Source organism: Solanum verrucosum, unplaced genomic scaffold (assembly GCF_900185275.1).
Source record: "Solanum verrucosum unplaced genomic scaffold, falcon-dt-bn FXZP01000235.1, whole genome shotgun sequence".
In the NCBI taxonomy this organism is placed as follows: Eukaryota; Viridiplantae; Streptophyta; class Magnoliopsida; order Solanales; family Solanaceae; genus Solanum; species Solanum verrucosum.
The window spans coordinates 4,377,728-4,395,450 of record NW_026019948.1 but is presented as its reverse complement, the minus strand read 5'-3'; positions in this window follow the sequence as shown (position 1 = coordinate 4,395,450).

Sequence of the window (17,723 nt, the reverse complement as noted above, 5' to 3'; positions counted from 1 at the left end):
CAACAAATTTGAGAGTGATAGAATACAAATTGGTTTTATTGATAAATATTTTAGGTATAAATATGTTTTGTGCCGTATTTCTTCTCTCTTAAGACTTCCCGTAATTAGGCGGTTGTTAGTGTCTATTTGTTGAACTAGGATGATTTGAAATTGATTTTCATAATTCATTCGAGGCTGTTAGTGACGAATTTCTCGAAGTAGGATACCGTTTATGGTGTATCTCTCAAACTAGGATAATTTAGATTTGATCTCTTTATGAATATTTCATGAATTTGCGAAATCTAAATATATTACCCTTTATAGGCATGAGCTAAGGTTTAGGGTAAAGTAGCCTCCAAAAATTCTAATTGGAATCAAATACATCGCGTACCGTCCCAGCTAAACTTGAACACGTCTTGGAGAGTCCCAAAATTTTCAATGTCTACTGGTCCATTGACCAAATTATATTAACTATTCATATGCACTTTTTTGGTATACTCCTCTTTGTTTCTAATTTCTCTCATTAAAGATTTATGATCGCTTTGTTATATCGAGCCACTACCAACCTCATTAAATCCTTATATGTTATTCCTTAAATTTTTCTCTATTTACCTTGTGTATATGTATAATTATGTGCTAGTTAACCATATGTATTATTCTTTTAACAGGGGTGGACCTACATTGATCTTACGGGGGTCACCCGAACCCCCTTGTTGAAAAATTACACCGTATATATAAGGTAGACTTCTGATTTTAAGCGTATAGATACTAAAATGAACCCTCTCAACAACCAAAAGAAGAGTGTGGCTCACTGGTAAGGGGGTTGATTTCTAAACTGCATGTTTCGAGTTCGATTCTCGGTGAGTGCAACAAGTTTTAACTTTTTTTATTGCTTTGAAAAGGCTAAGATGGGCTCAGTTTTGGGCTTAGAATACCCAATAAAAGGCCTCATTATTTTTGAATTCAATCTAAAACTATATTATTTATTATTATTATTATTTTCTTTTTATGTTGTCTCTTTTTCTCAATTTATCTTTGTTTAAATTTATTAGGCACATTTTTTATATTTTTGTCTTTTATTCTTCTTATTTATATTGCTCATTTTATTTCCACATAACTCTCTTCTCATGTACTAACTTAAAGAAACTCTTTGAGAAAATGATTAATTGTTATTAGATTTAAAATTAAATTAGAAAACTATTATATAAAATAAAGTAAATTAAGATTAATCGGATGTAAAACTTTAAAAGTTGTGAATATTCTTTTAATAAAATCTATTTAATTGAATTCTTTCTTAATTTTATTGTATCTCTTTCTTACTATTTTCAAGTCAATTCTGAAGAGATTAAAACTAAACTAAACTTATTTGATTGGTTCATAATTTGTTTTTTAAAGAAATGATTAACCTAGTAAATTGAATTAAATGAACTAAAAAAATCGACGATGTCATTTATTTATCTTCGGAATATGCACTATAATATTAGTAACTCAATCTTTACACCTTTCTAAAGAATCTTGATGGTTTTTAAAGTAACATATGATTAAATGTGACTAATTCAAAATTTAGAAAAAAATCTAAAAAGTAGAATACTGCAAAATAAAAGGAAAGACACTAGAAATTTTAAAAGCTCGATGGACTAGGGTAAAAGTAGGAAGAACCTAAACACAACATGACAATATAAGTTAAATTTAGCGGATTAAAATTAAAATTTTCCTCCCACGTTACTCGGTTTTTCATCTTATAACTTTTACGTGTTTACTTCTTTATACTTCAAACCCCCTCAACAAAAATTCTGGATCCGCCACTGATTCTGTAACACTCTTTCTAACATTTTTTTTTCAATTATTCCTCTTCCTTTTGTGTCCCCAAAATCATTATACGTGTGTCAAAGCACAAGAAAGCGTTTAACCAATATTGTAGGGGCACTACTATATATGTATTTCTAAAGTCTACAAGTGCTTTTTTTTTTTTTTTTTTTGGGGGCCTATACTCAATGAACTGGAAATCATGAAGGGACACGTTGTAGGTCGCAAATGGAGTAGACTTTAGAATTTGGTTAAAGTATATGTCATTGTCACATCATAGGCATGTGCAAATATGGAAAATAAATCATATGTACAACTCTGGAAAAGTTACCAAAGCATGTTATCACTGATCGTCGAAAATCATTCACTAGTTCAGATCAAGAAATACAATTCAGAAGTCATAATAACTATGGATAATTATCGAGATAATATCTCAAATTGTCACTCAATTATGGATCACTTTTTCATAAAGTCACTCAACTTTGTTCTATAACTCAAAAGTCACTCAATTATGTGTAGTTATCTTAGAAAGTTATTCAACTATGAATAATTATCTTAGAAAATCACTCAACTATTGATATTTCACATAGAACGTCACCCAATTAATTTAAATAATTTTTTCATTAAATTTGTTGACATGAATTTTTTATTTAAGCTAATTTTTTAAGAAATAAAAAAATTCCCATTGTAATTATTTTATTGACTGTCCCATTAAAATTAAGTAATATATATAAGGGAAAAGGGACAAATATATCCCTGAACTATCGTAAATAGTATGCAGATACCGCAGTCCAAAAATTAGAGCATATATACCCTTTATACTAACAGACATACACATGTCATAATCTTATCCGCCGATTAAATATCGGATTGACGTATAAGATTGCGCCACATGTCCTTATTTAGTCTTCTGTTACAGTGAAGAGCATATGTGCTCTAGTTTTTAGACGGTAGAGGTATCAATGTCCCAATAGTATGACGGGGGTATCTACATACTATTTACGATAGTTTTGGGGTATATTTGTCCTTTTTCCCTATATATAACACATCAAAATTTAATACTATAGTTTGTAAATCAAAGTTATATCTAAAGTACCAATATAAATTATAAATACAAAAACAAACAACTTAGCTACGTATTTTATATTTAAAAAATTAGCTTATAATTGAGTAATTAATTAATTTTGTCAACGTTTGAACAATAGTGAGACAATAACAAATATTTCAATGTTTCTTAATTATATGAAAAAAAAAAACTAGAGTAGCAAATCATGTTGTCATATTTAAGTTATTGCTTTAAATATTATTTTAAATGCATCTAAAATAAAAAGGTCTTGATAGATATATTTTCATAAAATTTTGGCGGGTGCATCTCTAAAAGGATTAAAATGGACATTTTTTTTTATTTTTTTTAAAATTAGTATAAAATATAAATCTCGTGTCAACAAAATTTAATGAAAAAGTTATTTAAATTGGTTAAGCGACTTTCTAAGATGATTATTCATAGTTGAGTAACTTTTTAAGATAAACTACACATAGTTGAGTGACTATTGGATATAAAATAAAGTTAAGTGACTTTCTAAGAAAACTATCCATAGTTAAGTGATCATTTGAGATATTATCTCTAATTATCTAGCAAAGTCAAGATTCTTTTTGCTTTTTGTGATACTAGTTTTTTGACACGTGCGTTGCACGTGATTACCAATTCCAAAAATATATGTTTTAGTAAATATAGTATCGCTTATTTAAGCAAATATTTGAATAATAAGCTTAGCAAAAAATAATATTGCAGATTTTTTTATGAATGTTCAATGTAGATCGTCATAAATATATCTTTTGCACGCAAACCTATAAAGATGGTCAATGAAAAGTTTTATTAGTTAAATGCAATAATGTATATAGTTAATTCAATTTGATGAGGTTCAATCATGTAATTCGTTTTATCTCACTAATATTATCTTATAGACATTATTTGTTTTGTATTTTTGTTGTCATCTAACATATGTACTTTGCATGTGTATTCCCCGTCAAATTGTTTAAATGTCCAATGAACATGTGAAGAGAATAACTATATTTTATATATTAACATATTTTCACATTTGTTATGAGTTTTTTTTCAAAAAAAAAAGAACTCGGAACATTTTAAAATAATATATTTTGAAGTTAAAAGATCTTGTTAACTTGATAATACATTTGTGACGTATATAATACTTTAATTTAAATACAAATACCTACCCAAATATAAATATATACTTGCACTAATGAAAATATTTATCTCATACAATTAGCTGTTAAATAAATAACGGAAAAAGGCCAAAAATACCCCTGAAGTACAGAAAAAGGTCTAAAAATACCCTTCATCCATCTTTTGGTCTAAAAATATCCTTCTACTCATCTTTTTGGTCTAAAATTATCCTTCCATCCACCTTTTTGCTCACTTATACCCTTGCAACTAACAACCCTTTCTCTTTTTTAAAAAAAATACTTATTATGTGTCATTTTCTTATTGAATGAAATAAAAATCCACCTCTATTAATTTTTTCCCATAATGTATCCAAATCAAAACAATATATCTTTTCAAGATCCATTTTTTTTTTAAAAATCTAGTAATTTCTATTTTCTATAGGTTTTTTCCAAAAAAAAAATTGTTTTAGATAATTAAAATATTTTAAAAAATATTTGTCATGCCACAATTATAGGGACATAATATATTATTATAAATCCTAAAATAAAGTTGTTCCAGTTGGTGCACCAGTCCAAGATTTGATCACTAATGACGCGGACGACAAGATTATTAGTCAAAAAAATTAAATGATCTTTTTTTTTTAAGATAGACTTTTTTTTAGGATTTATATTAATATATTATATCCCTGTAATTGTGGCATGACTAGTATATTTAAAATATTTTAATTATCTAAAACAATTTTTATTTTTTTTGGAAAAAGCTATAGAAAATAGAAATTACTAGATTTTAAAAAATAGATTTTTTGGATCTTGAAAAGATATATTGTTTTGATTTGAATAAATTATGGGGGAAAATTAATAGAGGTGAATTTTTATTTCAATCAATAAGAAAATGACATAATAAGTATTTTAAAAAAAGAGAGAGGGTTGTTAGTTGTAAGGGTATAAGTGAGCAAAAAGATGGATGAAAGGGTAATTTTAGACCAAAAAGATGAGTAGAAGGGTATTTTTAGATCAAAAGATGGATGGAGGGTATTTTTAGACCTTTTCCTGTACTTCAGGGGTATTTTTGCCCCTTTTCCGAATAAATAATAAAAATTAAACTAATATAAACTTCAACTGGCGTTATTACAAGTCATATGAACTTTTCTTGGTCCAAAATACTGAAATATTAAGAAGTAGTAAATAAGTAAAACAAAAAGACAATGTTTATAAAGTAATAACTATTTTGAAGTAAACTTTCTGAGAGTCTAAGAACCCGTTTGGATTGACTTTAAAAAGTAGCTTTTAAGTCAAAAATACAAAATCAAACTGAAATGACTTTTAAGTCAAAAAATAAAAAGTAGACCTACTTTTGGTTTTTGACTTATTTTAAGTCATTTTAAACTTATTTTAAGTCATTTTTTACCTTGTCAAACACTTCATAACTTATTCTAAGTCATTTTTGACTTATTTTAAGTTATTTCTTACATTTGACAAACACTTTCAGAAGTCAAAAACTAATTTAAAAGTAGGTTTGACAAACTTTTAAGACAATCCAAACACCCTCTAAATCACATAAGTATCATTGATAAATAAAGTCATTCTTTTGTCTTGAGCATCAAAAACAAATTGTGACAATTCTCAAAATTTTGAAAAAAGATATTCAGACTTATAACTACATCGCAAGAGAAATTGTTAACAAAAACAAATGATTTAGACTACAATCATGTTAACTTCGTATATTGGAACATTACATACTAATATACATATCAAGCAAAAAAAAATTATTATATCATCAAAAATATTTTCCTCAAGTACTCGAGGTTATGGAATATACCCTCTTAGGATAGAATGACTTACTTCATCAAAATAGTGTTACCGCATACTCCGCTACACTTCGAACTCACTCAACGACAATAAATCAGACAGAAAAATTTAAAATGCAAGAAGAAGAAGAGTAGAAGATTAAAAAAAATGTGGTTGAAAAATGAGAGGAAACCCCTCTATTTATATTCAACAAACGGTAATATGAACAAGTATTTTTTGTGTCTTATCTGAAAAGTCATGACCTGTAAAAGAAATCACAACCATTTGGAAAAGTCACAACTCATCGAAAAATCACAACTCTTTAAAAAAAGTCACAACTCATCGAAAAAGTAACAATCGTTTATAAGAGAACATATGCTATTCAAATAAATATAGATGGGTATTTTAAGTTAAAAATATTATAATAATTTAACATGTAAGTTAGAAGTTCATGTTTTTAAGGTAATATAGATGAAGACTATCCAACTTTGCCTATATCTTTCAAGAGTAATATTTGGCCAACAAAAATGACATAACATTTTGTTTAGTCTTACATGCTACATGCATTTTTTTCTCAGTCCACATGGCAAAAATAACCACAGCTCAAACCCAACCCATAACCCATAACCCAAGTTAATCCTACTCACTTGGATCTGACTTGACCTCACTAACACTCCAATATTCTATCTATGACTAATAGTATTTTATGTCCCAATTTATATAATTCATTTTTTTTAGTGATTAGTTTTTTTTAAAATAATATATTTTTTAATTTAGTAATAACTTAACTTCTAAATGTTCATTTTATTATTAATGGAATGATTTATAATCACACAATTGCAAACACCTATCATTTATTTTATACTGCAAATTTAAAAAAAATTCTTTCTTTTTTAAACTTCGTGCCAAGTCAAATTGCATTGTATAGAATCTAACCAAGGGAGTAAGAGTTATCGTTGTGTAATCAAGTGGTTATGAGTCCAAATCTTAAAATTAAAACAGTCAACCGTAGAAATTGAAGGTGAAAATGTGTACATTGAGGGTGTATTTGATGTAAAAGAAAAATATTTTCGAATTTTTTCATGTTTGATTTATCAAAATATTTGAAAAAATATTTTCTTAGAAAAATAACAATGTAATATATCAATGAAATCCCAAAATAAGGTATAACGAGTGTAGAGTCTACGCAAACTTACCCCTACCTAGTAGAGGTAGATGGGTTGTTTTTAAAAGACCTTTGGCTCAAATGAAGCTAAACAAAGTAATAAAGAAAAGAAAAAAAAATAGTGTAAAAAATATGATCGACACCTAATATAGGAAAACAGTAAAGAGCATACAAGTTAGGCATATGAACATCAAAATAGTGCAATTACCTAAACATAATAAACAAAAAATGTTAACAAATGGAGTAACAAAATCAAGATACTACATGAATAAGGCTATCACTAGGGCATATACAGTGTCCTGGACTATCACCAAGTCTAATCCGGTCGAAAGCAAGACAACACTCAACTATCTACTAATATTTTACCTTAATTTATGACCTACATACCCTCTTATTTAAGGTCACATCCTTGGTAAGTTAAAGTTGTATCATGTCATGTTTAATCACCTCTTCCGAATACTTTTTTTCTACCTCTACATTTCATCGTCCCCACTATATCCAACATTTCACACCTCATCACTAGGGCATCTTCACATCTCCTATTCACATGCCCAAACCATCTTAGTTTTCCTTATCTTTTTTTTGTTCACCACAAAGGTCACTTTCACCTTGTCCAAGATAACCTCATCCCTAATGTTAATATTTCTAGTATGCCACACATCTATCTCAGCATCTTTATTTTCGCAACTTGCATCTTCTGAGCATGAAAATTCTTGATTGACCCAATACTCTATCTCATACAACATAGTCAGTCTAACCATAAATATATAAAACTTATTACCTTTGAATTTTTGTGGTATATATATTTGATCACACAAGCCTCTATTTTATTCATGTCGCACAGATACAACAGGTGGACATCATAATCAATCTCCCTATATTTTGGGATCAAAGACCAAAATTTTCTCTCTTGGGGACAACTTGCATATCAAATTCTCACTTTCACGTTTGTCTCATGTGTTACATCACTGAATTTGCACTTCAAATATTTTGTTTTGGTCCTACCCAACATAAATCGTTTAGACAGAGTTTGACTCCACACCTCCACCTAGTATTAACTTTGTTGCGAGTTTCTCAATCGATATCACGTCATCTACAAATAACATACATTATGAATGTCACCTTAAATATGACGCATCAATATATCCATCATCAAGCCTTAAAAAAAAACAGATTCCTTAAAAATAAAAATAAAAGACTTTTCAATATGAGTAGAAAAAAGAAGTTACTATAAATGACATTTTAAACTCATTATAACCCCCTCCCCATCTCCTCCACCCGACCCACCTCTCTGCTCTACCATCACAATTATATAGTGCCTTTATATATATATATATATATATATATATATATATATATATATATATATATATATATATTATTTTCTCTAATATAGTCTATTTATCAAACGATCTTACAACTATTACTCATTAAGGAGTAGAAATGCAAGTCTTGTCTCTGTGTTAATTTCAGAAAGAAGAAAAACAGATGCAAAGCCAATGGGAACACGAAACGTAACTTACTCTCAGCAGGTGCTGTTGAAAATTATAACATTTGCTCTCTTCTATAATAATTAGAAAGAAAAACACAACTAGTCCTTCACAATTAATATTCTCTCCGTCTCAAAATTTTATTTGTTGCATCTACTCTCTAAAATCTTCTGACATTTGGTTTTTCTCTATATAAATGTGTTGTCTATAAACATTAAAAAAATTACTAGAAAGGCATAATACATATATTCGTTAATTTGGCTACAGTTGGTATTTATATTTTTCAATTTTTTTTTATATATATAAGTATATACTTAAATTTGAATAAAATTGAACTAGTAGACACACACCACTTAGGACACAAATTACCATATAGGATGTCAAGTGGAACGTGTGTGTCTACTTGTTAAACTCTATACAACTTAAAGTGTTAGGTGCGCATCCAAAATTGAAGGACATACATATCAGTTGATACTAAGTTAAATGACATATTTATATATTAAAATACTTAATTACTCATACCCCACATCCACATCAATCACATTAATTCATTATGATTGAGTAAAAATATTAGGTTAAGTTACACATTAGGGGTTGTTTGGTAATTAGTTAGAGTCATGCAAATATTAGTAAAATAATAAAGGAATTGGTTATGAAGAAATCTATGTTATTATTTTATACAGGGTCGTTTGGTGTGAAGGATAACATCAAATAATCATGTGATTAAATTATAGTGTCACTTAATTTGTTATTTGGTTGGCAAGTATCAGATACCTTATCTCGGAATTAAGAAATAGTACCGGGATAAGTTATTCCTCCCCTTGGATGATACAGTAATCCCAAGATAACTTATTCCGAAATAAAATAGGTAAATGACAAAGTTATCCATTTAAACCTGTTTTTTTTACTTTTTACATTCATAAAGAGTACTTTTATAAACAAATGATTTATTCTTAAAATTTATGCAATGTATACTATTTTAAATACAACAAATCAAACACTCAATAAAAAATAATCTCAAATAACCTCTCGAAAACTATTAAGGGTCGTTTGGTGTGAAAGATAACTTAAAATAGTCCTGAGATTAAATTATAGTGCCACTTAATTTGTTGTTTGGTTGGCAAGTCCGGGATAACTTATCCCGGGATTAATAATTAGTACCGGGATAAGTTATCCCTTCCCATGGGTGGTATAGTAATCCCGGGATAAGTTATCTCGGGATAAAATGACTAAATGACAAAAAATGTCCCTTTAAACACTTTTTATACATTACTTTTCACATCCATGAAGGGTATTTTTGTAAACTTATATGTTGTTCTTAAGATTTATTATTTTGAATAGGCTTAAGTCATCAGCGGCCCCTTAAAATTGTCCGCATTTAGACACCTCAATTAAGACTAGTACATATTGAACACTTTTACCAATTCAAAAATTATTCCTATTAGGCATTTTTTTATAATCAGCAAAATATATGAAGAGTGTGTGATACACTTGCGGTGACGTGACAAAATGGCTAATTAAAAAATAACATGTAGCACTGGGCCTAAAAATTATTAAAAAAATAATTTTGTTTAAAATTATTCCAAACACTTTTTATATCTAATTTTTTAAAAAAGAAAAAGAAAAAAAATGAAAATGTCAACCTATTCTACCCAACCCCACCCCTACCCAACCCCCTTTCATCTTCATCTTCTTCCCAAAACACATTCTTTTTCAAATCACAAAACCTAATTCATTTCAAATAACTTGAAGATTAACTTAAAATATATATATATATATATATATATATATATATATATATATACATTTTCATACTAAGATTGAAGAAGAAAGAAAGTTTTACCGACGGCTATTCATTTCTACATCGATGACAAAATGAAATTGATATCTCAAAAATTAATTCTTTCAAATTTTTGAATATCTTTTTTGATAAATTTAATGGGTTTACATATGAATTTGAGTAAAAATCTTTGTTCGAAAATTGTGATAAACAAATATCGGCTAACTTTTTTTATACGTAAAAATCATTTATCTTCTTTCTTTTTCTTCATATTTGTTCCTTATTTTTATGAGATTTGAAATAAATCATACAAATTTCTTTCTTTCAAATCTGAATCTTCATAGTTGATTTTCATTTATCTTCATATTTGGAAGAAATAATATTCTTTTTTTTTATATAAAAAAGAAAGAAAAACAATGTTGGAGCTAAAATGAAGAAAGTTTTGCAAACTAAAATAAGAAGAAGATGATAGGTAGGGAGTGGGGTCCTTTTCTTTTTTGAAAAAACTGTAAATGAAAGAAGAAAAATGTTTTTAAGTTAATTATATAATGCCTAGTGTCAATAAAAGAAGAAAAAATGTAAAAAAAAATTCAAAAACACACTATTTTGAATCTTTTCACGCGCTTCAGGAAAGTGCAAAACACATTTTTTGTCATATCAGCGTTTTGTGTTTAATAAGTACATGTTTTGAACAATTTAGGTGTTCAATAGGTATAAGTCTTAGTTGAGGTGTCTAAGTGAATTATGAGGACAACTTTAAGGGTCGGTCGGTGACTTAAGCCTTTTGAATACAACAAACCAAATACTCAATAAAAAATAATTTTGACATAACTTATCCCATCATAACTTATCTCATCATAACTTTTCCCATCATAACTTTTCCCATCATAACTTGAATTCAAACCAAACAACTCCTCAGTACAAGATGACATGAGAAGTTGTGATTGGAGCCATTATTTAAAATATGGTCTACCTGTTAATAGGGAAGAGGTAAGACCATTTGTCATTGATAAGTTTCCTGTCAAAGTCTCTTACTAATCTTGTGCTTTTATCTTTGAGATCGGAGTTAAAAGGGTAAAAAATAATTGAGCAAAATTTCAAAAGGGTAATAAAAATTGAGGATTAAGCTAAAAGGGTTATATTTGGATGAAAGGATAGATATCGTTAAATCATTGATTGGAAGGAGCATGCTCACATTTGCCCTATAAGGCGCATGCTGACATGTCTTGTAAGGCGCACGCTGACATGCGCCTTGTAAGATGCATGCTGACATGAGTCTTACATATCTCATTCGTTTTAAATTAATTTTTCACATATAATATATCCACGGAAAGCTATGAACGAGTAGATCCTGAAAATACAAGTTTCAAGCCAAATTTTGAACAAACAATTCTAAAAACAAAACAAAACAGAAGTAATTTTAATAGATTAAGTATGCTTCCTTCTTAGATTACACCATCCACAATATAATTCTTGACGATAGCGGAATTGAAGGAGATTCTTTTGATCGATTTTCGCCCAAAAAAAATATACTAATAGCAGCCCTCATTCCTCCTAGGATATGGTTCAGGGGATAGCAAGATGAACTGATGTGAATGGATGTAAGCTTCGTTATCCAATCACTTTTTCATACTCCTCATAGGTCAGTCATGGTACCACAAAAATCATCGTCAATGTAGATGAGGGCAGATTCCAATTTGCTCCATTATCTTCTTTTTTGTTAGCGACTATTGCTCGAGACTTATCCTTATGCGAGCGACTTTCCAAACTATCAAAAATTTCAAAGACTATTAAACTGTATCCAATTCAGAAATTGATTCTATACATATAACTCCAATGTGGGCTCTGAATATCGGGTGGAAAAATCAAAAAAATAAAATTTTAATATTGCTAATATCATAAATTGTTATGTATTAGTTATATATTTGATAATTTAAACTTTAATATACTATACTAAATAAAGTATTAAATAATATCTAAGCAATATATATATATATTTATTTTTTCTAATACATTCTATCAAACAATCTCACATAATTTATATCTATTAATTATTCAAGAGAAGAAATACAAGTCTTGTCTCTGTTAATTTCAGAACTAAGAAAAAAAAACAGATGCAAAGCCAATGGGAACACGAAACGTATTTACTATCAGGTGCTGTTGAAGAATTTGCTGTCTCATATTTGCTGCATCTGTTCTTCAAATCTTCAACATTTGTTTTTTCTCCATACGTTGTATATGAAATATTGAAGAATTACTAGAAAAGGACACTAAACTAGTGATATTATTTTACCATGTTCAAGTAATAAAATTACTGTCATGATAAAAAAAAAAAAATGTGAGAGACACATGTTATGTCATCATTGGTTCGATGTAAATATAGACACTATAATAAAAATACTTTCTGTTATTATTTACTTGCCTATTTTTGACTTGATATATCATACACCTGTTAAGAAAATAATAATTGACATAGTGAGTTTATCATAATATCCCTATTAATTGATACAATTCCAAAATCAATTTACTCATTAAAGAGGTTATGCATTTTTCAAAACATTAACTCTATTTATAAATTGGGGGATATAATAGGTAAAAGATATTGTCTTTTCTTGATTCGTCAAAAACGACAAGTAAAAAGGGACAGAGGAAGTAAATTTTAGCGACAATAAATACGAACATTAACAAAGAATGCTACTAATGTTGCTATAGGCTTAAGCGAAATTTATAAAGAGTGCTAAAATATGACTGTCACTAATAATCACATCTAAAAGTATATTTAACGATAATTAAACTATTACCGTTAATTAATTATTATTAAAAGTCATTTTTAATGTTGCGAGAATATATATGTATTTTCCAAGAACTAGTTTCCAAAAAGTGTAGTCCTCGAACATATAATGAAACAATCGAGGACAATTTAGTCCTCGGTGCATTTTGTTAACGTACCGGCACCATCATGGGTATGAGTGACAAAATGAATCAAATTTATAGTTATTTGTTTGACTCAATTCATTTTAAAAAAAATTGGTTATTTAATTATCTAAAAGTGAATTAGACATAGATCAACTTATATTACTCATAGTAAAATATGTGTAATTTATGGGTATTCATTAAGTGCACTCTCATTAATGTATCTAAGGGGGTAGGAATCTCTAAAAATTACATTTAAAGAAAAATATTTTCAATTTTCACATGTTTGATTAGCTTAAATATTTTGAAAAAATATTTTTTAAATGGACTTATTATCCTCTAAATTAAGAAAAATGACTTCTAAAGTGAGGAAAAAATTTCAGAACTTACATAAATTAGGAAAATACTTTTCAAAACTTTCATTAAACTTTACCACCCAAAATGGGTAGGGATCCGACTCCCGAATTTTGACCACACAACCTCGACTCAGGTTTCCTCACTTTTCAAGAAAATATTTTCTTCCATACCAAATACAAAAAAAAAGACAAAATCTTGTTATTTGGAAGATTTTTTTTTACATAATAAAAAGCAATAGATAGAGTCAAATATTATATTCATTTTCGCATTACTCATTTTTTATCAATACATATCTGATTCGACCAACCCGTTTATCACCCCTAATCATGGGAATCCCACCCTTCAACAACATCATAAACTAAATAATATATTCAATGTAATTTTATATGTTATAATTGCTTAAGTAGAAGTATTATATCGTATTGTGTGTGTATGGAGAAGTTGCCAAAAAAAATACTTTTTAAAAATGAATTTAAAAAAATACGATAAATAAATTGAAACAAAGAAACGAATATATCATATTATTGGTGGGAAGAAGACAAGAGAATCTTATGAATCCCAATATACTTGGCTTTGGAAATATTTCCAAAATCCTGAATTGATTCAAACATATTTTAAATGGATCTCTCTATGTTATGTCTGATCACTAGCCAGTGGTTGGCCAACGTTGAAGAAAATAAAATACCAATTCTAATTTAATCTTTAAATTATCTTTTTCAACACATGTTTGATATGGGATACATTTAATTTGTTGTAGAGTAGCGTATAAGGGAAGGTCAATTTTTTTTTCTTGAGTATATTTATTATTATAGAGAATAACAGAAGAAAAGTATAATCAGGAAATCTTTTGTTAGTCCAAGATCGTTAACTCAGATTGAAAGACTCAACTAAAGAAGAGGAAACTATAAAGTAGAAGGAAGAACTTTAATTTGTAATAGAGGAAGTCTCTTTGATTTGGGCTGTTGTTGAGTTGGTTACAAATGACTAAAGTACCTCTATTTATATTTGTATGGGGATGGTTCTAGATATTACAAAATCTAGACTATTCTCTTATTTACTACAAATATCTAACACTCTTGAATATCTACACATTTCTTAGATACAACTATAACTTTATCTTCTGTGCCCTAAAATATCTAGATACTACACTAAACTATTTTAGAAATTAAATATACTAGAAAAATCTATAATATTTCAAAAAAATCAACTTTATCTCTTTCACAATTATTATCAAGAAAATTTGGAAAACATGCGCATAATTTTCGTGCGTGTATAAAAGTCAACCAAAAAGTAAAGCTCAAACTTTTGTTTTTATAGTTCGACTGGAAAGTGGAGCAGTACAAATGTACAATACAATATTGAAATGGGATAAACATATACCTTGTATAAGAATATAATTTTGTTTTTTTGTTTTTTTTAGTAAATTTTATTTTATTATCTGCATTCATAATCTGTTTCAAATATTCATATAATGCCATTGCATCATTTACAACTCTACTTGGGAAAAACGAATCCGAGAAATACTATGTAAGAGGGAAATATAATTATAATTTTTTTTTTTAGATTATGAGCTAGCACATTTTATGTTCGAAAAATATATAAAATATTGATATTTAAAAGAACTCATCAATCTCCATATTCCTCGAAAGTGATATTATTCTCTATAGGATTCCGTTATCTTCTTTTATTATAAATTTTATTATTCGGTGTCTATATTGTGTTCTTGATGTGTAGGATTAAAATAGAGAAGTTTTGAGCTTAAAAACATGGTTTGAGGACTTTGAAGTCTAAGTAAAAATCCAAGTTTAGGGTTCAAAAATGAAAAGCACGCACGAAAATAAAGAAGACTATATAATAGGCTAATGTTATGAAATTCAGATTTTAAATGGCATTTTCTTATAGAATTTTTTTGGCATTCTATATACAACCCTTAATACATTATGAAAAAATAACTTTTGACCTAGGAAGAACTAGGAGTCGTCATAAAGGCCGAAGTTTATTGGTTTTTTTCTTTCTTCTCCGTATTATTTTTTTAATATATTTTTTTTGAATGATTTGTTGTATTTTCTCCATATTAATTATGTGGAGGTAAATTTCTCATTCCAGGATTGTGGTTCTTCATGGTTATTGTTATCCGGATATTAAGTTTGATCTTATATCATCAAGTTATTTATTTATTCTTGTCACAATTATTTAATTGTTTCATCATCACTTGTCAAATGCTACTATTTATAGCTTGTTAATTAGACTTGGAAGAGGAAATTCCGAGTATAATAAGAATAAGTAGAATGTGTTCGTGAACCTCTATATAGGAAATCGTTTTGCTAATATGGATAAAAATATACCTTTAAACTCGCTTTGTTTAATAAATAAGATATATAAAAGCATTAGGCTATTGTTTGACGATAACCATAGAAATATAGGTGTTGGAGTAGTTCGAGTAAGCTTAGAGATACCAACACTATGTTCATTAGTAATATAACATGGAACAAGTAACTCAAAAAAATCAATTGGTGAATCAATTAAAGAATATAAGATAATTGTTAAATAGACCATAGTTTTACATCAAATTCGTTCATCAATAACATAAAATCTACTCTCATCCTTGGTTGAATTAAGTTCATTATTTATTTTCTTTTATTTTAGTTAGTAGATAATTATTACCACTAAAATAAATAATTAATATTAGTTTAATTCAGTAACATGCACAATGTTGTGTTGTAGACTGGAATTTAAAATACTTATTTTGATCTGAAATTCTTTGATACTAGTCTTTACAATAGGAGGAAAAAAAAATAGAATTACTTATACTGATAATATAAAAGATTTTTCACATGATGTAGAATTTGTGATCTAGAAATGGAATTGGTGATATACTAGAATATGTTAAAACATTTTGATAGTGTAAAATATGTACAACTCACATGTGACAAGTTTCATATCGGTGGTTTAAGAAATGAGCGTTGTTTTTAATATAGCTTGGAAAATTCTTTCCTCAATGAGCCAAAATATATTTCTTAACATGGTATCGAAGTATGACCTATCCAAATTCTTGTTTCCTGTTTGGGTCCATATTAAATTGCTCACACATCAAATGTTAAGTTTGGACGTGAAGGGGTTGTGAAGAGTCCCACGTTGATGGTTTATGGAACGATGGTCTCTTTAATATGGTTCAAACAACACTCCCTCATGAAATAGCTTCTTCTTTTTTTAATTAGATGCGAAAATCATTTTTTTAACTGTATATAACTTAAATGCGATTTTGAAAAAAAAAAACAGAGATTGCACTATACAGCTAGATGGACCCCTTAATTGTTACTTTTCTGGTACAGGATGGAAATTAACCTCTGTCGAACCATATGAACACTTTGTCTAAACCTAATTGTGTGCACATATGAATATATTACCTTTGTCTAAAGCTAGATATTATCTAGAAGATGTTGATTGTTTTTTCTTTATAAACCTTAATCGTCATATTATGGTGAAAAAAATTATATTTCAACACTCATAATGATGTATTTATATGTTATAAGTAAAATTCAGAAGAACAAACTAATGAATTAACGGGATAATAAATTTCTAACTAAGAAAGCAGCAAATCCTTGTTGCCTGCAAATAGGCTTCCTTCTCATTCCCTTCCCATCTTTCTTATATAGTCCGTATTTCATGTAGTCAATATGCCATCTCTTATGAGTAGACCAACATTAAAGATTTGACATTTTATCGAAAGAATGGAAGTAATTATACAACATGACAAATGATGAAAATCCCAAGTCATGTACATACCTTGTAACTTGTAAGGATTAATTACGCAAGAAATGTAATGGTCAAACACATATGCAGACCCTTAAACTTGTCCCTAAATTTCATTTTGGCACTCCAATTCAATCTTATTCCATTTTAACCCTTCAAGTCCAATTTTTATGTTCCATTTTGGCACTTCTTTCCAAAGAATCAACAAAGTGGGATGTGTGTACTTCACATGTCATTATTGTGTGAAAAAATAATGGATGAACATCATTTTTTTAAAAAAATAAAAAAATTAGAGTTTCTGTACATTATTGTGTGAAAAAATAATCCACGAAAGTGTATTGATTTTCTTTTTTAAACAATTAATTAAACTAAATAACACCACATATTTTTTTTCCATATCTAGTCTATTTGGACTAACTCAAATATCAACTTTCTAATTTTTCATTCAACTTAAATATGAGTAAAAAATAAACTCATGTTCATTGCTAATTAATAACACTACAAAAAA